The following is a 22,620-nucleotide window of genomic DNA, read 5'->3' as shown; positions in this document are numbered from 1 at the left end:
GAAGGGCAGAGGGAGAGGGGAAAAAGAGAGAGAATCTTTTTTTTTAAGATGTATTTATTTGAGAGAGAGAGAGAGAGCAAGCAGGGGGAGAGGCGAAAAGAGAAGGAGAGAATCTTCAAGCAGACTCCCAGCTGAGCACAGATCCCGACATGGGGCTCCATCCCACGACCCTGAGATCATGACCTGAGATGAAATCAAGAGTTGGATGCTTACCAACTGAGCCACCCAGTGGCCTCCAAAAGTTGTTTTTTTTTTATAAAAACAACCTAAATATTCAACAACAGAGTAATAAGGAAACTGTGATATGTCCATTCATTGAGTTATTATGCTGCTATAATAAGGGATAAATTAAAAATAAAAGAATGTTGGAAAATTCTTGTTGAATTAAGAAGTGTAGCATAAAAATCCAAAGAAGATTTACAATCTGTAATATAATGTATGTGTGGAAAAATACTGAATAAAAATGTATAACTAAATACTTATCATAGTTTTGGGATTTATTAAGGAGAATATGAATGTGGACTAAATTTCTCTATTCTTCAAATTTATTGGATGAAACTTTCACTTTTATTAAAGGAATATTTTATGAATATACATGTTTATTCATATATTTATAGCTTATCCTCAGTGACCTCAATTTCTATTAAATTTAAGTTGAGCCACAATACATCAGAAACCTCCTTTTCAACCTTAATATCAACTATTTGCCAACATGAATTCTCTGCTACAGAGAATCAAGGCTTCCTGATGTTTCCTAAATCCAACTCTGGCTTTTCCTCTTTCCCCTGGCTTAGGTTGTCCTCCTCCCTAAGAGTTTTGCCTTATCTTTGCCTATAGAAGCCTACATGTTGTTTAAGGTCCAACTGAAAAGTCACCATCATTTTAAAGCCTTGCCTGACTCCCTTGCTTGGTCATGATCCCCTTAATTGTATTTCCTCTCACCCTTGGCAGAACCATTTGTGCTGTAGTAAAAGCAAGGCCCTACACGAATCTGGCATTGAAGCCAATGGCATTCTTCAAACTCACTGGGTTTTTGGTTGGTTGGTTGGAGTTTTGGTTTGCAACCTCAGTGCATATTTCTGCTGTTGTCATAATCTTTCCCAGTCAACAATTTGTTTGTATTTGGGATAAGTGTACTGCATAATTTTCATCACTCTTTTTTCACAACTTAATTTTTTGATTGATCTCTGTAGCTTATAAATGGCCACACCCACTATTACTACAGTTCCATTTCAGAGGTCATCAGAGGTCTACACACATAGGTCCCCATATTGCTGCCAGATATCCCTCCTTTCCTCTCCCTGAAATGCATCCACAATGAGGCACTGAGCTTATTATCTTGTAAGGGCCTGAGCACTTGTCTGCATCTCCCTCTAAACGTGGGATATGGAATTTTCTCACTCACTAAAGTATCCCCAGCATGAACGCAGAAAGAAAATGTTTGTAAACGGCATAAAGGAAGAAATCATTATTTTTGCATGTGAGAAAAACAATGTCAAATTAGACATTGACCCAAAACTCCAGACATTACCCAAAATTCCAACCAACCAAACAAAAAACCCAGTGACTTTGAAGAATGCCATTTGCTTCAATGCCAGATTCATGTAGGGCCTTGCTTTTTACTACAGCACAAATGGTTCTGCCAAGGGTGAGAGGAAATACAATTAAGGGGATCATGACCAAGCAAGGGAGGCAGGCAAGGCTTTAAAAGGCACTTATGGCCACTGTGAATGCACAGCTGAGTTCAGGTTAGTTGAAACTATTGATCCTGCGCTTGGTCCAACTCTGAGTAACCCAGGTTTGCAAGAGTGTGGGGCACAGGTACTGCTCTTGCCAGGAATGGATGTCCTGGGCATGCCACTTACTTTACACTCATTTTTAGTTTAAAAAAAAAAAAATCTGACAACATCTATCTCAATACATTGTTTTAATGTAATGGGTCCAAAATACAATTTCTAACCCTAAAATCCATGTTTACATAGACTGTATGGTTTTTACAGACTGTACCTGCTTAAATTAAACATAAAGCAAGAATAAGTTTATGTAGAAAAATTAAGTGCTCTCCATTCTGCAGCTCCTCTGGGGGGAGGTGTTGGTTCATTTTGGGAGGTCAATAGTCTTCTTTTTTGTTGTTGTTTTATTTTTTCGTTTTTTGTTTTTTTGGGTTTTTTTAAATTTATTATTATGTTCAATTAGCACTTATGAATAGATGAAAGCCCTGAGCGGTGGTGCAGGTAACTGTACAGTGAGCAAACTGCCTCTGTGTGCTGTCTAACTTCACTCTTTCTCCCACTGCCCCCTCGTCCCTTTTTAATCCCTTTCTCGTCTATTATTGAGCACTACGTATGAGTGTCTAACTCGTGGTGCATTACACATAGGAGGTACTTGGTGTGTCAGACTGTGTTTTTCATAAACTAAACTGGGCAAAGATCACTAACAAATTCCAACTCTTAACAAAGCAAAGCCCTTAAAAGTCAAGATCTCCTAAGATAGTAACTAAAATACCAACACCAAAGTCTTTAAAAGAATAATTTTTTATTAACTTCACTTTTTATTTTTATTTTATTTATTTATTTATTTTTTGGTATGTTAACTGAATGGAAAAGGACTCCACAAAGTCAAGAGGCCCAGGTAAACTGCCATCTAAAGGCGGCCAGAGGAAAGCCCCTATTTCTCTAACAGAGCCACACTGAGCCAGGGTAAAGGCCATGTTTAAGTGTCATAGCAGATCCCGTTCTCTCAACACAATCCGTCCATCAGCCTAATCCATATTCAGGATGCTCAAAAATGGCAGTTTTCAGTTTCTCAGGAATCTAAGTGTCTGCAGTGTACTTTGTGCAATGGAATAAAACGTATTTTTAATATTTGGCTGAGACTTACATCCTCAAGAGCCAAGATTCAGAGCAAATATTTCCACATTAATTGAAAATTTTATTGTCAAATATATTTCATGGTTTATTCATGCAGAGTGGTGCTTCTTGTCTTCTCCCATTCATTCCAATGATTTCACGGAGAAGCCAGAGGCTGTTTTCAAAATTGGGGTGACATTTAAAATCAGGGTGACATTGTTTTTCTCACATGCAAAAATAATGATTTCTTCCTTTATGCTGAATATCTTCTCCACTGGGTGATTTTGCTGATAATAGTACCTTTCCTTCCTAGCTCACAGGATAGTTATGAGGATCCAAAAAGAGATAACACATGTGAATCTGCTACATAAACTGTAGAGGTTTTATAAATATTGTAGATTATTATCATCATTATTATTATTCATCCAAAGTAAGACTCAAGCATCAAGGACTCAAGGGGATATGGAACCCAATTGAGGAAATTAATTTTGAAATGTACACAGAGAGGAGAAAGAGAGAGAGAGACAGCCCTCTGATTAAGGTGTTGTTCTGGGATAAGATTGCCTGTGTTCAGTTTTGCCTTCACCCATTACTAGCTCTTTAATCTTGTGCAACTGATTTAAGACCCAATATTTTTAATTTGTAAAACAGGGATACTAAGAGCATTTTATCAGATTTCTATATGAGTAAGTTAGATCATTTATATGAAGTACTTCCTATATGGTAAAGGTGCACTCGTTACCTATTATGATTTCACTAGAATATAAGCGTCATTACGGTAGTCACTCATTCATTCTCTAAGCCCATGTTTATTACCAAGCTCTGTTCTCGGCACTGAGTATCCAGCAGTGAAGACAGACAAGTTCCTTGCCCCCAGACAATAAACAAGTAATTACAGTCACTTCGGAGAGTGTAAAGAAGCTAGTACAGAGTAACTGTGCAGAGCTACAGGAGCTCAGAGCTGGAAGCAGGTGCCTTAGACAGGTGTCAGGGAAGGCCATCCAAGGGGATGGCAGGTGACCTCAGCCCTTGTCATCATTCAGATGTTAAGTAACATGTGCCAGGCCTGGGAAGATCTGAGGGAAGAGAACTTCAGACAGAAGAAGTAACATTTGCAACCTGTCTGGGGTACAAACTAGCTTGTTGTGTTCAGGAGGCAGAGGGCCCCCAGTCTGCTTTGAGCCTGATGCACAAGAGGAGGAGGTAATGAAGAGAAGGGCAGCCACATCACATGGAGCCTGGCAGGCCCTATTAAAAGGCTGAACTGTGTTCCAATTGCATTATGACTTGGAACCCCATGGCTCCTTGCATATATTTTTTTTAATAATGTAACTAATACATGCACAAAGTGTTTTTTTAAATAATTATACTAACAAGGTATTTAGGATACTTAGAGACTTTGAGGCTCTCAAGAGAGGCCTTGTCTCAAGGAAAAATCAGAAATTAGCCATGCCATCCATTTTTAAAACAGTGGAATCTATTTAATTTAGCAGTTTCTCTTAATGCAACATCTCTCCTTTGTCCATCACTTTCAGGAAAAATGGCTATTCTGACCCCACCTCACTGCTTTGAACCTGGAGCAAAGATTGTCACATGGGGGATTATAATACGGATGATGTATCTATGCGTGTACTGTCCAAAATGTGGCTATTGAACCCTTCATACGTGGCCACTGTGATTGAGGAACTACATCTTGAATTTTACTTAATTTTAATGAATTCAAAGAGCCCTCTGTGGCTTGTGGCAACAGTAATGAGTAGTGCAGGTTATCTTTTTCTCTGCCTTTGCCATTTACCTTCTTGAAGTGGCTCATCAGCCTCCTGTGGCTCACCCCTCTCGGTGTGTTCTCCGACTCTCTTCTAGTATGTGCTGTGGCCCAGTGGCTAAGCTATTTCAAAGTCTAGCCATGCATAGGGTTCCCATGTGAGCCGGTTATACTCCTCTGCTCCTTGGTCCTGACTCTGCCCTGACCCTCCGCCATTTCTCACATCTGTGTGGAGATGAAAAGGACCTCGTGTGACAGAAAGCATGCCCATCTCTGCTGTTCTGTCCGTAACCCTCCACTGCTATGAGGCATTTCCCTCATTTGGCAAGGGCAGCTTCATATGTCTGCAGTGAATTGCCCATGTGGTTCTTTTGCCTGGTATAGGAGGCATGTCTATTTCAGGTCAAAACAAGATAAGAGATGCTCCCAAATTAGCCCGGACTTCGTTACTCCCAAGTTCAAGGAATTCCTATATTCGTTTCAGTCATCATCCCGAAATCGCTCATAGTGAAACGACTGGATAATGATCCTTTGAAGAAATGAAACAGCTATTTGAATTTCATTGCAAATAAACCATCTCACTTTTAAATATAGCACTCCATTGTATCTTCAGGGGGAAGGCAGGAAGAAAATGCAGGGTTTTTTGGCTTTTCTACTCAAGTTTACCTCCATCCCAAGAGCGAGTCAGTCACGAAGATGATTACAAGGAACCTCGCAACAGATTATCAGATCAATATTTACAGCAGTTCAAGCTGGCTTGTTCATGTTTTATTTTGTGCTGCAAACACAATTTCCAGACTTAAACATTTTTTACAAATGTTACTTAGTTTCCTTGGACATCAAAGAACACTTTAAAACAGATTTTGATGAGTCAGGTGTAAATAAATCAGAGGCATGCAGATTAAATGTCTATGAGGGAAACAAATCTGGAAGAAATGTGCTTGAGGGAAAATTCATTTGTGATCATCTTGAAAAAGACCATTTAAAAAATGTTTACTTTTCAAAATTCACCTATTATAGGATCTAAAATTAAAAGCTTCTTTAGATACTCAGATAACAGATTCCATTGTTCATATACAGTAAACTCAAAGCACCATGTCATAGCAATGCTCTTTTTGATATGTATAGAACCCCTAGTGACTGAGTTGATGACACAGCTTTCCAGAATTTCTGTGGTGGATGTGATTACTCCATTCAACAACATTAAAGCCATTCTTATCCAGTTAATCTCAATAGCAGCATCTTGAAGCATCTATGGTGTTAACAGTTTAAGTTTCTTTTAATGAATCTTTTCCCTTAGGTTCTCTGACCTAAGAGGATTGAGGACTTCTTCACAAGTGCTCTATTCTAGAGTAATATTTTTCAAATTCACATGTCTGGACCAAGTAGTACATGTCTTTAGATCCCCAGAAGGGCAAGATTATTGGTGTGGAAATTTTGGTGTTATTTCACATGTAAGTATAATCACAGACACAGAAAGTACATAAAAATGCTCAATCCCAGAGTGGTCATCTACAAGATCCTTAGGTTATTATTTTTGCTTATATTTTAAATATCTTCATAATACAAACACAAAATAAGAAATATCTTAAAGGAGTATTGGACCTTAGGAAAGAGAACCAAGACCCCGCATTCAAGAAACATAACACAATAAAATAAAATAAAATAAAATAAAATAAAATAAAATACATCATTCCAGAAACTACACAATAGTCAGCTACAATTTAGTGAAACTCTGCCTTATCTTAGGTGTATCTAAATGTAAACTCATCACTGCTATATCCTCCTTAGTTATCACAGAGACTGTTAAATAATAGCAATAACTTTTTGTCTACATAAACTAATAAGTTAAAGAGGTAATTAATTTCTAACTAGAGTTAGGAATAAACCCACTGACAGTCTGTCCATCATTAACCATCTTGCAGTGCTACAATAATCTAATCATCTCTTAGTTCTTAGCACAGAATACGAATGTGCTCACTGAGTTTTCTAAGCTGTGAACGTGTGTATGATGTCCTTCTGTTAGCCAGTAAACAGAAGACAATGTTATTCTATTAGGAGATGTTTTGACCAGGAGAAGATCTTGTCAGGAAATTCAGGTCTATGTGGTCAAATCTAATTCTCCACAATTTTAATCAAGGAGATTAACATATTGACTCTGAGGTCAACTAGGGTCAGCTATGTTGACAGAATAAATAGGCTCTATATCTGTGGAACCTTGCTTTTCAGCCAATTCTTCAAGGTAGGACAATGAATTCATTTAATAAATATTTGTTGAGTGTCTATTATGTACAAAGCAATATAAATAGATACTTGAGGGGTATGAATATGTATGAGATAGCACAGAGCCACAGGAAACTCACTAAAGTGATCATGAGTGGATAGAATTTTAGACTAAGAAATGGACAAAATACCTTCAGAAAATCTTCCAGATGCCTCTTGGTAAATGTGTGACCTTTGGACTAAGTAACTATATAAAGTTAATGCTTGATGAGAAGATCTTTCTGGAGGAAAATAATGAATTGTACCAAACATAGTCTCCAGAAAGTTGTTCCGTCAATAGGCATAATTTTCTTTTTGCTTAGTCCATTTACATAAACCTCATATTAAAACAGTCCAAAAACAGCTAGCACTATACTTCATTTTGAGTAATTATCTCAATAGCTTCATGCTTTTGAATAATGTTGTTCCGTAATGACACAGATACTAAAAAACTATGAATAATCTATTCTATAGTCTTGTAGAGGCTACTTTATCCAGAAATATCTATTAACCAAGACTTGTGTAGATGTACAGTACAATGGAAATTGATGTTCATAATTATGTCCTAAAGGGACCTGGAGATCTCAAAATACCTTCTAAAAAAATGTCATCTAAAGTATAAAGCAATTAAAGTTAATCAGTCAGCAAATTTGTATTAGTCTCTATTATTATAGATAGAGACAATACAAAAATGTGTTAAGATGTGGTTTCTGTTCTCAGGAAGCTCAGAACCATAGAGAAATTTATAACTCACCCAACAAATCTTTAAGAAAGACCATGTGGAGTATTAAAAAGGGGAATTTGGGCTCCCATCCCATGGTCCCTGCCTAGCCCTCCTGCCCTCAAATGAAAAGATGTTACTATTGGCCAAAACATGACACCTTTATTGGACTTTGTTTTCCCAGTGGGAGGGATCAGCACCCATGCACTGAGGCCATCTTTCACTTCCTGCCTCCATGGGGTAAGCAGATTTCTCAGATCCAGTCATCCTAGATTCCGAAGAGAGGTTTCAAGCCTGAGCCATGTTCTCCTGCACAGATATTACCAAAGAGGACTGTGCTGGAAGAGATGGAATGATTATCAACTATTAATAAATCAGTATTTTATTAAGAACTGCTATATAATAATCTCTTTGCTTGAAGCCATGAAGGAAAGAAGAATAAGTAAGAAAATTACCAAAATCATGCTTTGAACTGTAAACATGGCATTAGGCCAGAAAGTAAAACTAAGTTTAGATTTATTTGTGTTATCATGAAGTTATTACATGCGTTTAACTTTTTCTCAGCTTTACTGAGATGCGATCGACATCGACATATAACATTGTGTAAATTTAAGATGTACAATGTGTTGATTTCATACACTTATATACTGCATTATGATTAGCACCCTAGCCTTAGCTAACACCTTCATCACATCACACAATTACCATTTCTTCTTATGGTGAAAACATTTAAGATCTACTCTCTCAGCAACTTTCAAGTACGTAATACAGTATCTTTAACTATATTCACAATGCTGTGTATTAGATCCCCAGAATTTATTTATCTTCTAACTGGAAGTTTGCAGCCTTTAACCAACATCTCCCCTATATGCATCTAACTTTACCTTTAATGTTAGCTGGAAACTATGTGTGATTTCCATACATTACTTTTGTAAACAGTATTTATGTGTGCTTTTATATATGCACCTATCCTATGTGTCTTAAGAGGAAATGCTGGAAAATGAAAGGAAGATTGCATGACAAAACATGAATGCTCATGTAACTAACCCTACCTTCCTCATTCTTTCTCTTTACTGTAGGCAGCTGGAGGGTAAACGGTGTCATTTCAGTACTTAACTTAGTGGCTGACAATTAGCAGTGCTTAAAATGGCTTGTTGAATGAATGAATGAATGAATGCATGAATTTCTAACCAGGGTTTGGAGAAAATTAGCTAAGGTGCTACCCAATATCCACTGTCTAGGTAATCTAACCATCTTTCGGGGCTTATCGATGAGCTAAAAATTAATTACGGAGGTGTCTGGGTATGAATGAATCTGGTGTCTTTTTGCATCAACAAGTGAAGGATGATGTTACTGGATTGCAAGATATTTCTGACTTAGAATAGCCCTTGTGGTATAAAAATGACCGTAAAGCACATTTCCTAATACCACCTCTCTGTCTCTCTCTCTCTCTCTTTTTCACTCTCTCTCTGCATGTGTGTGTGTGTCACACAGTTATCAAAATCAAGGTTTTTAGAATTAATATTATCTCATTATTAGTCCACATTCAAATTTTGCCCATTGTTCTCATGATGGCCCTTATAGTTCTGTCTTCAGTGCCCACATATTACATTTAGTTGCCCTGTCTCTAGTCTCCTTTACTCTGAAATAGTTACTCAGTCTTACTTGATGTTTCTTGCCTCTTGAAATGGAGGGGTTTAGGCAGTTATTCTGTAGCAGGTCCCTACATTTAGGATATACGCATATCATCAAAATCAAACTAACTGAATTTTAGCACATGCTTAAAATCAGCCTCTAATTCCACTGCTGTGCAGACCCAAAGTCCACATCTGTTCTTGGATAAAAGACGGAGAGTGGTTCTGTTTTGCCAACTTCTAAAATGCGGACTTATTCCACAACCATTTTGACAAATTTGCTGCAGGGAAAATTTGGAACATTGGAAATGGGCCCAAAAGGAAGGGTCACATGCATGAGCACCCAGCCAAATGTTTTGCCAACAGCAACGATTTAATTGACAGGCCATATTCAAATAACAAGCGTGTGGCTATTGATGATATTGCTGATGACTGAGAAAGAGAAAATTATACTTCTACGTCTTTTTCTTTATTAGTTTTTATTTTGACATAATTTTAAACTTAGAGAAGATTTCTGGTGTATATATATATATATATATATACATATACATATATATATATATATATATATATATATATATATATATATATATTACCCTTTACCAACTCGATTCACCAATTCCATTTTGCTTTCTCATTCCCTCTTTCTGTCTCTCTTTCTGTGTGGTTTGTGTGTGTGTGTGTGTGTGTGTGTGTGTAGTATATGCATGTATCTGTATGCATATATATGTTTGCATATTTTTTCTGAACCATTTGAATAAGTTGCAGACATCATGATGTTTTCAACTTAAATCTTCAGTGTTTATTTTCTAAGGATAGGATATTTTCTTATATAACTACAACACAGTTATCAAAATCAAGATTCCTAGAATTTATATATCTAATGGACTGTCCATGTTCAAATTTTATCAGTTGTTCCAATAATGTCTCTTATTGCTTTTTTTCCTTGTCCATGACCAGACATTGCATTTAGTTGTCTTGTCTCTTTAGCTTTCTTTAATCTGAAATACTTTCTCAGCCTTGCTTTGTGTTTCTTGCTCCTGATATTTTTGAAGTATACAGGCAGTTATTCTGTAAGTTATTCTCAAATTGAGGTTGCTATTTTTGAGATGTAGTTTAGAAAGTGCTATAGGACCCCGGTTGCCTGAATAGGTGTGTTCTATGAACATACCTGGGTATCTGGGATGCCCAACATTGGGATACTTGCTTTAAATTGAGATGCTCTTGGGGCGCCTGGGTGGCTCAGTCGTTAAGCGTCTGCCTTCGGCTCAGGTTATGGTCCCAGGGTCCTGGGATCGAGCCCCGCATCGGGCTCCCTGCTCGGCAGGAAGCCTGCTTCTCCCTCTCCCACTCCCCCTGCTTGTGCTCCCTTTCTCGCTGTGTCTCTGTTAAATAAAATCTTTAAAAAAAAAAAAAATTGAGATGCTCTTTTTTGAATATTCCTAAGTCATTTATATTATTTTGAGTCAATGCTTTAGAACCCAGTATAGCACTCTGTGATTGTTAGTTTCAGAATAGGCTGCCCAGCTATATAGGATGCAAATATGGCTTAAACTGAACTTTACTTCCTGCTTATGTAACAGGCCAATGAAGAATGTTCTAGAGCTGCTTGGGTGCCTCAGTCATGTTCAGTGCACAGCTTCTCTCTCAGGTCCGGAGCAGCTGCTCTAGGTCTTGCTATTACCCAACCAGTGGGAAGAGCCAGAGATGTGCACCCATGTCCCTTTTTAGAGACATGCACTAGAGATAGGACAGCATCACTTTTGCTTATACGCCAGTGTGCAGAACTCAGTCACATAGAGCACACCAACCTGTAAGAGAGGCTAAGAAATGGGGTCTCCAGCAGGTGGCCATGTATCCTGCAGTCCCATTACTACAGACAGGGAGAAGAGTGCTGATAGACATCTGATCGTCACCGACCCAGAGGCTATCTACACATGAACACTTCCTGATTAGCAGACTGTCATATAAAGAGGACAGTATCCAAAGGTACAATATTAGGAAAGGGGAATTTAGTGAGAAGCCCAATTTATATAAAGTCTGCCTCTCCCCAAATGCAAAGGGAAGGGCTGAGACGGGGAACCCCTTGAAGATGCATTAGATGCCCGGAAAAAGAGTTCAGCTGGTCATGCCTCTTGTGCCTCTCGATCTTATTTCTTACCAAGTACTTCCCTTGTCCACCATACTCCAGTGACACAGAATCACCTGAGGCTTTCCCTATGTGCCTGGGGCTTCATGTTCTTTCCAACTTAAGTCTTACTCGTACCTCTGTGTGGAATGTCCTCTTGCTGCCACTATTGTCCAGTTGGCAAATATCAACTCATCTTTGAGCAGGCATTCAGATCTCACCTCTGAGAAAGCAGTCTTGACTCATGGCCAGTTTACCCTTACAGCACTGAGAGTCCCAGTGCATTTGCATGGTTGTCTCCCACTACGGGACTCTAAGCTTCTTGAGGGAAAGGCTGCCTGACTACCTCTGCACCCTTGTGCTCTGTGGTTCTGACAGACAGACCCCGGTTATTTACTCTGCCAGTGTGTTAGAGGGTGACCACAAGGAGAAAGCTAGGAAGTTAGAAGATCAATGGAAGGCATTCTAGGGCAACTGGTGGCTGAGGGAAAGAAACCAAGGAAGACACAGAGACTATAGATGTAGAAGAGAGAGAAGAATTCAATCAAGAAATGAGAAGGCAGGGGCGTTGGGTGGCTCAGTCGTTAGGCGTCTGCCTTCAGCTCAGGTCATGATCCCAGGGTCCTGGGATCGAGCCCCGCATCGGGCTCCCTGTTCAGCGGGGAGTCTTCTTCTCCCTCTCCCACTCCCCCTGCTTGTGTTCCCTCTCTCGCTGTGTCTCTCTCTGTCAAATAAATAAATGAAATCTTAAAAAAAAAAAAAAAAGAAATGAGAAGGCAATAGAACAAGAGCATGGAGCTTGTCACAAAAGAATATCTAGACTTAAAAGCGAGAATAAAGAGAGAGACAACAGAGAAAGTCACAGAGAATTGCTGAAGTAGAGAAAAGGCAAATTGAAGTTACTCATTATGTACATACGTACATAAATTAATAAGTCATGTACCAAATTCCTTTCTGATTTATGTGTTTATGTTAAAAATAAGGTTTTAGGTTTGATTCCCTACCAAAATACACTTAAACAAAATAATGTCTGTCCTTAATTTAAGACCCAAATTCTTTTACTGTAGCATTTTAATCGGAAACGATCTTCACATGGAGTTCTGGTAAAATCTAGCAACTTTTGGTTGCAGTGAATTTAATGAGCATATTTTCAGGAAATAAATTGAAGAAGGATGTGACATGAAAGACCTGATAAATGCCTTTGTTTCTAATAAGTAGTGACAAGGTTCAGATACTTTTTCCAGATGGCTTCTTAAATATTTTTTTTACAAAGGTGAATTGTGGGGTGCCTGGGTGGCTCAGATGGCTGAACATCTGTCTTCGGCTCAGGCCATGATCCTGGGGTCCTGGGATCGAGTCCCACATCAGGCTCCCTGCTAGGAGGGGAGCTGCTTCTCCCTCTCACTCTCCTGTTGCCCCTGCTTGTGCTCTCTCACTCTCTCTGTCAAATAAATAAATAAAATCTTTAAAAAAATAAAAAAAGAAAGGTAAATTGTTCAATAATAAAAAATATCAACACCATAGTCTAGTTTGGATACCAAATCACACTGGGCAGAGGGGAAGTTTTTTCTATCATCTCTCTCTTCCCTTTCACCCCTCCTATCACCCCCATCAAGTGCTCTGTCATTTGGCGTGTTTTCCTAAAATCTGTGCTGCCTGACACCTGCACCTCCTGGGTGATCCCTGTTCAGGCCTATTTTGCCCTGGGCTGCCCCCACTAGTCCTAATAAACCATGATTTACTGGTGTTAACGTCACCTTTGATAAAGAGATTGAGGGATGTTAATATCCCTTTGATTAAAATCAGCCTATCCTGAATCATCAGGGCAGTAACAATGAAATGATACGATTGGTGATTCTGGTAAGATGTGCTCTAGGAAGGAGATCAGAAAGGCTTCTCATGGGGATTTCTTTCCAATTAATTCATGTGATTCTTCAAACTTTCTGAAGATGAATGGCTAAAGAAAATGTGGAACATGAATACAATGGAATACTACTCAGCTTTAACAAAGGACACCCTGCCATATGTGACAACATGGATGGAATTTGGGGACATTATGCTAAAGTGAAACAAGTGAAATAAGCTGAGAAGGACAAATTTTGCATCATTCCATTTATATGAGGTATCTAAATTAGTCAAATTCATAGAAACAGAGAGTAGAGTGGTGATTATCAGGGTCTTGGAGATATGGGGAGATATGGGAAGTTGCTTATCAGTCAGTATAAACTTCTAGTTATTCAATATGAATAAGTTCTAGAGAACTGCTGTATGAATGATATTGTGCCTTTAGGCTATAACAACACTGTACTGTGCCCTTATAATCTGTTAAGAGGGCAGAACTTAAATACTCTTACCATAATAATAAATAAATAAATAAATAAATGTGAAAAATATGCCTTTTTATTAAAAACAGAGAATGACCTTTAAAATATTATATTAAAGCACACATCCTCAAACTTGGAAAACATTTTTTGGGCTTTTCAGTGTGTATGCATGTTCATGCCCACGCACATGCACATAAATAAATGATTTACCTTTAACAACATATTACATTTTATATTATATCACATATTTTAATATATATCACATATTCTCTAGTGTGGTTGCAGCATGCAAAAAGGATATAATTTCTATAATGAAGTAAACTGATGGGAAACACATTGCTTTTCAACTTAACTATATATCCTTTGAGCGGACATGAGATTCAACCTCCAAGTAGTTTTTGACATTTGACATTTGATAGCAGACCTTGCTATAAGATTTCAGTTTTTAAAGCTCTTATCTACACCAGGTGCTCTTGCCACTCTTTTGATAGTGTTTTATAGCTGATTCTTCCGGTGAATGTAAGGCAGATTTGTTTATCCTTCCCCTCCTCTATCTAAGGAACACTACACTAAAATTCCCCTAAAAACGTATTTTTTCGCTTCCCTGTGTCTCTTCCTACCCTGGTCTCCCCACAAGAATTACAGTAATAATCATCATCATCATCATCATCTAACCACCAAAATGGCTGCTTTCCCAAAACTCAAAAAGAATTGTAATCTGGGTAGCCTGGCTATTTTCTCTATTAACCATGCAGTCAGGGACTAAATCTGACAGATTTCTCAGGAATATCTCTGCCTGTCAGTATCATGGTAATGATTCAAGAACAGTTAGGCTAAATGCCTCAGACTTTTCTAAACACAGCCGATCCCATGTTCTTTTCCATTTTATGAGCTGCTGTTGACATTGAGATTTTCCACATCCTCAGAGCCGTTATGCTATTTCTGTTGGAAGGACTGGCTATTTTAGTCAGTGTTGCTCTGACAAAAAACGTGCCTCGAACATCCTCTGGTGGTGACAGTGGGAATCATCAGCTTCCACATAACTAAAGGTTCATTGCCAGCCCCATTCCTCACCACCGACACTTCCCAGAAAACATACATAATGACAGAGAAACCTGCTGCTTTCAACACATTTCAACTACCCAGCCACATATTTTAGTCACTCCGCTGTCGAAGTTCTTAACACATGGTGGCATCATCCTGCCACAGGACTTGCTTTTTTCACTTTTTTTCTACCACAGGTATAAATCTGTGAAGAGACTTTACAAGTCTGTTTTTAGAAAGGCAAAGTCTCATATGACCCTTCTTCGCAAATTTCCACAAAGATACACAAATTATTATTCTACAAAGGTAAGTATTTAAAATTATTCTGCACTAAAAAGAAGAAATTCTAACTCATGAAAACAGCAAGTAGAATGATGGTTGCCAGGGCCTTAGGGGATGGGGAAAAGGGGAGACGCTGGTCAAAGGGCATAAACCTTCAGTTGTAAGATAAATGAGTTTTGGGGATCTAATATACAGCATGGAGACCATAACTAACAATACTGTATTGTCTACTTGAAATTTGCTAACAGAGTAGGTCTTAAGCATGTTCACCACACAAACACACACACACACACACACACACACACACACACACACGGTAGCTATGATCAACTTCATTGTAGTAATCACTTCACAATGTATACATATATCAACCCACCACACTGTACATTTTAAGTACATATCATTTTATTTGTGAATTATATTGCAATAAAGCTGGGGAAAAAACCCTGAATTTTTATGAATAAAAATGACAAAGTATTACACAAAGATAAACAAAATGTATTGTTTGGATTTCTTTGCCACAAAAATTAAAGTTTAATAAAAGCTGTGCAATCATCACAGTTGGAGATTCAAAAGCTGCAAAATGACATTTCCTCACCTGGTGATTGTGGTCTTGAGTGCTTTGCTTCAAAACTGCAAACCCCACAGAGACTGCGTTTTTTGTTTTTTGTTTTTTCCAAGAGTAAATTATAGAAATCAGTAAACAATGATAGTCTTTCCAGAGATGGGAGGTCTAAGGCATCAATTATGAATTAATTAAGCTTATGTGGCAATTGAAACCTGTGAATTAGGTGAGAAGCAGTCTTCATTTAAACCAGTGATGAGAGCTATTGAGATCATCATGCCGCCTGATCCAGGCTACGTGTTCTTTGTATTTTATTACACATCATAGAATGAATTAAAACTAATGAGGCTGGCTTGTGTTGCTAATTTCATTAATGATTTTGATTAATGTAAAGTTTAAAGGATGTGGCACATGACTAGCTGTTGAATGTCATGGTACTGACAACATTTTTTTGGGCTTCTGGCTCCCAGAGATGTCGTCATCCAAAGGAATTACTACTTTGTAAATGTTTCCTTTGTAAATTCCTTAGGATGTTAAGAAGATAAATATGAACACGTGTTCCTGGTTCACAGACTAGAACATTATTATAGTAATCATAGGTTAAAAATAACAATACTATGACGTCAAAGATGGAAGTATCCTTTGCCCTATTTGAAACAAAACAGATAATCGATAGTACATTCCAGACAACACAACGCCCCCTACCACTTACCCTTTCTACTTGGTTGGCATTTCTTCAATCTCAAGCAGCAAAAGTTGAACTCTGGCTGGATACAGCAAAATTGGTAATTTAATAGAAAAATCCAGGAAAGCTCCCAAGTCTGGAAGACAGACTGAAAAACCCAGCTTGGAAAAGTCAAGAAAAGGCAGCTCTGCAGTTTCCCATGGGTCTACCTTCGCCATGTGCAGGATGATGGTGACAAGGATTGGAGGAAAGAGACACAGAGATCCCACTGGCTTCCCTCACAAAAGGAAGGCACCTGAATTTACCATCCCACCCAGACTAGGCACACTGAGGGAGAAGCATTTCTTCAAAGAGAAGTTGAGTGGAGAAGGGATAATGTACGCAGGTAACTGGATGGCAATTGCCCACCACCCAAGCCATGGTCCCCTGCCTTAGCATGTGCCTTTCCACCCTTCAACTGATGTTGGATTTGGAGCACCATGACCATGTAACTCTACTTAAAATCCTTTTTGTGTACACTTTCAATGTTTCGCCTTTTTTTTTAATTGTACATTTTCAAAAATTTAATATTGTTTTTAATCTTAACATGGCACAGGTCTAAGAAAAAGATGAATAAAATTTTTAGGGAAGGTTTGCTTCATAATTCAAGGTGTCAGGCAGGACTACATAGGACAGAGGCGACACCTCCTTTGATTGACAAAGACGACCAAGTCCACAGCCACTGTTGACCATGCCCTTGCTTAATCACTGGGATGATACACAATTCAAGTAAAGAGTTGAGCCTGGTCTGGGGTCCCAGTCAAGAAAGATGGGATTTATAAGACTCCCAGTCCACCAGAGAGCCAGAGTACACACCATAACAAAGTCTAGGGACTGAGCACACACAGAAAGCCAGGGAAAAAAGACACACCTTACACACCGGATACTGAGACCAAGTGCAGGACATTAACGTTAGAGCACCCCTGTTGGAAGGATTGAGTTGAAACACACTTCCCAGTGTGACCTACAGTGGCTGAACCGGACTACTCAGAGAGGAGCTTATGGAAGGCAATTCTTTGATGTCAGGAGCTAAAAAATATTAAATTTACAAAATAATAATTCCCCATGTGATAACATCTCCAGAGGTAGGTGATCTATAAAATGGTGCTATCATCTTGCCATTCACTAGGTATTTGTGTGGCCTGGACTGATGAAGTCATAAAAAACACTTGCTCTCCCCCGAGCCCCCACCACCCCCAAACCCAAGGAACAAGAAAAGCACTTTAAGTTCAGTGAGGGGAAGGAGATCTCATAATTTTCTAACAAGTAAGAGGTAGACATGGAAATCAATATTTATTCACCTGTTATTACTAGGTTAGAATGAATTAGTATCTTTAATATGTCTTTCTGTATTACTTTATTATTATTATTATTGCCTAAATAGCCATAAATAATATTTATAAGAGTCAGTACATTTAATCCAGACATTGATCCCCTTGTGCCTCATAAACATTCCTTTGTGTGCCTAAGCAAATTGTCCCTCAAGGCTGGGGGCAAAAGCGTTGTATAAATGTAAAGCAAAATGATGGAAGAGGTTTGCCAGGGAAGAAACTAAGAAAATGTTAGCAAATAACCAGAACTGATTGTATTAATTTCTGGTAGGCAGAAACGATGCCTATTGTTTTCAGTGTTATTTATCATAATCAGCCATGGGGCCTGATAATAACACAAATGTTCAGCAATGGTTATACTTTATCTCAATCTAACTAGCTAGCTGTTTTCTCAATTCAGATCATCAAATACTTATGTACCCCCAATCAAATAGGTGCTGTAAGGATGTAGAGATGAGATCACATGACTCCTGTCCTCAAGGAGGTTATAGTCTGGCATAATAGAGATACATCAAAGTACAAAGTGGAGCACCACAGGTTAACACTTCAACCACAAAGTGTGAAGGGAACAAAGAAGACAAGTTATATGGAATATGATATCCTCAGAAACACAAAAGAGCTTGTCACAAATATTCTATCAGGTAAGAAGGAAGTCCTTTTTGTTTTCTTATTTTTTTAAAGATTTTATTTATTCATTTGAGAGAGACAGAGAGAACACAAGCAGGGGGAGAGGCAGAGGGAAAGGGAGAAGCAGACTCCCCGCTGAGCTGGGAGCCCCACATAGGACTCAATCCCAGGACCTGGAGATCATGATCTGAGCCAAAGGTAGATGCTTAATAGCCTGAGCCACCCAGGTGCCCCCAGGAAGCCCTTTTTAATTGAGAACTTCATGCGCACATTCTTATTCTCCCTCACGTATTATAAATAAAACAATGCCCTTCATACCAGTGGACCTTGAACTTCGGTTTGCATAAGGATAGCTAAGGAGATAGTAAACATGCCAACACCCCACCCCCATTCTTAAGCATCTAATTCAGTGAGTCTACATTTTAATGTGTACTCAAGGTGATTTTGATATGGGTCCTTGGCCTATACTTTGAGAAATGTCATTCAGACGTTGATATTTTGTTCCGTGTCCTTTAAAGTTTGTACTCCTTTACCACGGCAAAAGTGAGTGATAAGGGTTTGGGAGAGTTCTGTAAGATATTTTATACAGGTACTGCCCTTTCCTCAGATGACACCCATACTAACTTTGCCTACTCTGTACTTTAGGTAAAAACGTGGCTGCATTTTAATGGGGCTGACGAAGAATTCTAAGATGCGTTAAGCAATAGAAGAGCAAAATTCATACACTATTAAGGCCTACATATCATTTGCCCACAAATCATTATTTGGAAAGAAGTAGACATATCTGACATAACAAGATTTAGGAGAGACCAACACAGATATTTTCACTTCTTTGCATTGCAAATTTTATGTGATACCTTATCATTATATTGAAAAAATATTATCAGGTTTATATGACATTGATTTGTTCTTAATAAACCCATGCTGTTTATGTCTCAATTCATTTGATTGTAGAACTCTGAATAGACTATAAAAACAAATTTCTAGTTAATGAGCTAAAAAATTGCCATTAATTGAAGTACAAGCATTTATTTCAATTAAAGAATGTCACAATATTTAGTTTACATCTCATAGCTACCACCGTAAATCTAATCAATGGCGTAATTTATACCAAAGAGCAATTTGAATAATTTAATACACTGTACTTAATGTTGGTCATTAGATGTAATTGCAAATTTATACTATTATAAATGCAATATGTACTGTTCTTTACTTTGTGTATTTCCTGCACATTACTTATTATTACTATTAATAAACAACACATAAGAAACCACCCCTTTTTACCAATAGCCTCAGAGAAAGTTTAAGCAGTGTAATCCCGTGGGCAAAATCCATCCTTCCTAAATAAACTGGAAAAAAAAAAAAAAAAAAAAAAACCCAGATTTTATAAATATTAAACATGCAATTACTTGGGATTATTCAATAAACTTAAATATCTATATTCTAATTTCCCCTTTTGTGCCAATTAGCTCTTGCTAAGGTGAATTTCAATTTTTTTTTTTTTTTAAGATTTTATTTATTTATTTGAGAGCGAGAGAGAGTGAGAGAGAGAGTGCAGGAGGGGGTAGGGTTAGAAGGAGAAGCAGACTCCCCGTTGAGCAGGGAGCCCAATGTGGGACTCGATCCCGAGACTCCGGGATCATGACCTGAGCCGAAGGCAGTCGCTTAACCAACTGAGCCACCCAGGCGCCCTGAATTTCAATTTCTATAGAAGGAAAGTAAAAAGCAGGCATGTGGTTGCAAGTCTACGACTCACCTAATACCTCCTACTTGAAACAGTCCCTTGTGCAGGAGATTGAGGGTAAGTCATAATGAGATCATGCACCGTTGAGAGGATGCGGTGAGAGGACACTTCACCTCTGTGATCTTCCATGATCTTCCTCCCCCAAACACACCCCAGCCAAACCATGAGAAAATATCAGACAAACCTGAATCAAAGGACAATCTACCAAATCCCTGACCAGTCCTCCTCAAAACTGTCAAGATCATTAGAAAAAAGGGAACCCTGGGAAACCCGGGTGGCTCAGTCAGTTAAGCATCTGCCTTTGGCTCAGGATCCCGGGGTCCTGGGATCAAGTCCCGCATCGGGCTCCCTGCTCAGTGGGGAGCCTGCATCTCCCTCTGCCTGCCTCTCTCACTGCATGTGCACTCTCTCTCTCTCTCACTCGCTGTCTCTCTGTCTCTCTGATAAATAAATAAATAAATAAATAAATAAATAAATAAATAATAAAATCTTTTAAAAAATAGGTTGTAAGGACCTGGATTTAAAAAAAAGAGGTGGGGTGGGGGGAGTCTGACAAGAGGCACAAATCAGAGGAGGCTAAGAACACTTGACCACTAAATGTAAGCTGACATCCTGAACGGAAGCTGAACCAGAAAAGGGGCTTTGCAGAAAATTAATAAAATGTGAACTCAGCATGGGCTTTGGTTAATAGTAATGTATCAATACCGGTTTGTCATTTGTGGCAAATGTAGCTTAGCAGTGTGAAATGTTAACAGGAGGGGGAACTGAATGAAGGGGGTATGGGAACGCTCCGTATCACCTTGGCAACTTCTCTGCAAACTGAACACTATTCTAAAATCAAAAGATTATTTACAGATGAAAAAACAATAATATTAAAGGACAACCCGGGTGGGGGATGGGGCAACTGGGTGATGGGCATTAAGGAGGGCACCTGATGTGATGAGCGCTGGGTGTTACACGCAACTGATGAATCACTGAACACTACATCGGAACCAGTGATGTACTATATGCTGGCTAATTGAATTTAAATTAGAAAACTAAGGAAAAAAAAGGACAACCTGAGAGAAAATACTTGTAGCATAATAATAAACTAATAATTAGCATCCAGAATATAGCCTCCAATTTTATTAGAAAAAAGACAAAAATAGAAAAGTGGGAAAAACACCAGAAGTGGTAATTGCCTAAAACACACAAAATGTTCAATAAACATAAAATGATGTTAAGCGAAACACAAATTAAAATGACCACTTTTTATTCATTTTGTTGGCAAATGTAGATTAACTACATCTATGTCAAAATTAGAGAAACTGCATTGCCACGCGCTGCTGGTAGATCTGAGTGGTATTATGACATCTTTGGGAAGCGATTTGACAGTATATATTATAATTATAAATGCTCATGCCCTTAAACCCAGAAATTCCAAATGTCATTATTTATCCTAGACATGCAATGGCCAGAAAGCAAGTACAAGGCCATCCATGGGGCAGTGTTTGTAGTGGTAAAAAATTTAGAACTATGCACATATTCATAGAGCAATCATTACATAAATTAAACGTGATAGTATATGCATCCCACATATATGATACATGCTCTATCACAATGTACAAAATGAGGCAGACCTCTCTGAGCTAACACGGAGAGATGTCCAAGATTTTGCTGAGGGGGGGAAAAAAGCAAGCTACAGAACAGCAAGTTTATCGTGACACATTAAAAAGTAAAGAGAAAAAAAAAATGCTAACAAAATTATATGTTTTATCTGGAACCCCAAAATATATAAATACACAGAAAGTCATCTGGAAGATTTATAGTGTATTGATAGTGGTGGTAAAGCTTAAGAGCGAGGAGGTACAACTCGTGTTAAGGATGCTTGTCCAAGAGAAATCTAGTCGGTGCTGTGCTCATACGGGTCTGCCACAAGCCCCCCTGTGGAAGTATCTGCTGATTTCTGACAAGCAAATACACACCTTGCAAAATTCCTAAAACATTAACAACTGTTTCTTCCAAGTCAGTACAATCCTGTTCTAGTACCTTGCTGACTCTAGCCCTACCTCTTTTTTTTTTTTTTAAACTTATGTGGTTAGAAGTTATTTCTCAATTAAAAAAAAAAAATCTTCTATTTGAGTCATTCAGGGACATTCCAGAGGCGGAAATTTCCCGAATTATATTAAAACCTCTAAGTGCTACAAAGGGCTCCTGATGTCATAGAAAATGTCTGTGTCCACAGATGATGGTTTTGGGGTGTTTGGACGGTAGACATCGTCTCTCTCACAGTAGTATAAGCAAACTTCAAATAATTTTAAACAAATGATTTCTCTGCTTTTCATCATGAAGCTTCATGAATGACGAGATCATTAAGGCTGTTGTGTTAGTTTCCTCCACCTGCTGTAGTAAATCACCACAAATGTAGTGGCTTAAAACAATATAAATTTATCTTACAGTTCTGCAATTCACAAGTCTGAAGTGGGCCTTAGTGGGCTAAAATCAAGGTGTCAGCAGGGCTGCATTCCTTTCTGGAAGCTCTAGGGGAGAATCTACTACCTTGCCATTCTTAGCTTCTAGAAGCCACCTGCATTTCTTAGCTAATGGCCCCGTCCTCCGTCTTCACAGCTGGCAGTAGTAG

Source organism: Halichoerus grypus, chromosome 5 (assembly GCF_964656455.1).
Source record: "Halichoerus grypus chromosome 5, mHalGry1.hap1.1, whole genome shotgun sequence".
NCBI classification, from domain to species: Eukaryota; Metazoa; Chordata; class Mammalia; order Carnivora; family Phocidae; genus Halichoerus; species Halichoerus grypus.
The sequence above is the reverse complement of the archived record's forward strand: the minus strand, read 5'-3'. Positions refer to the sequence as shown.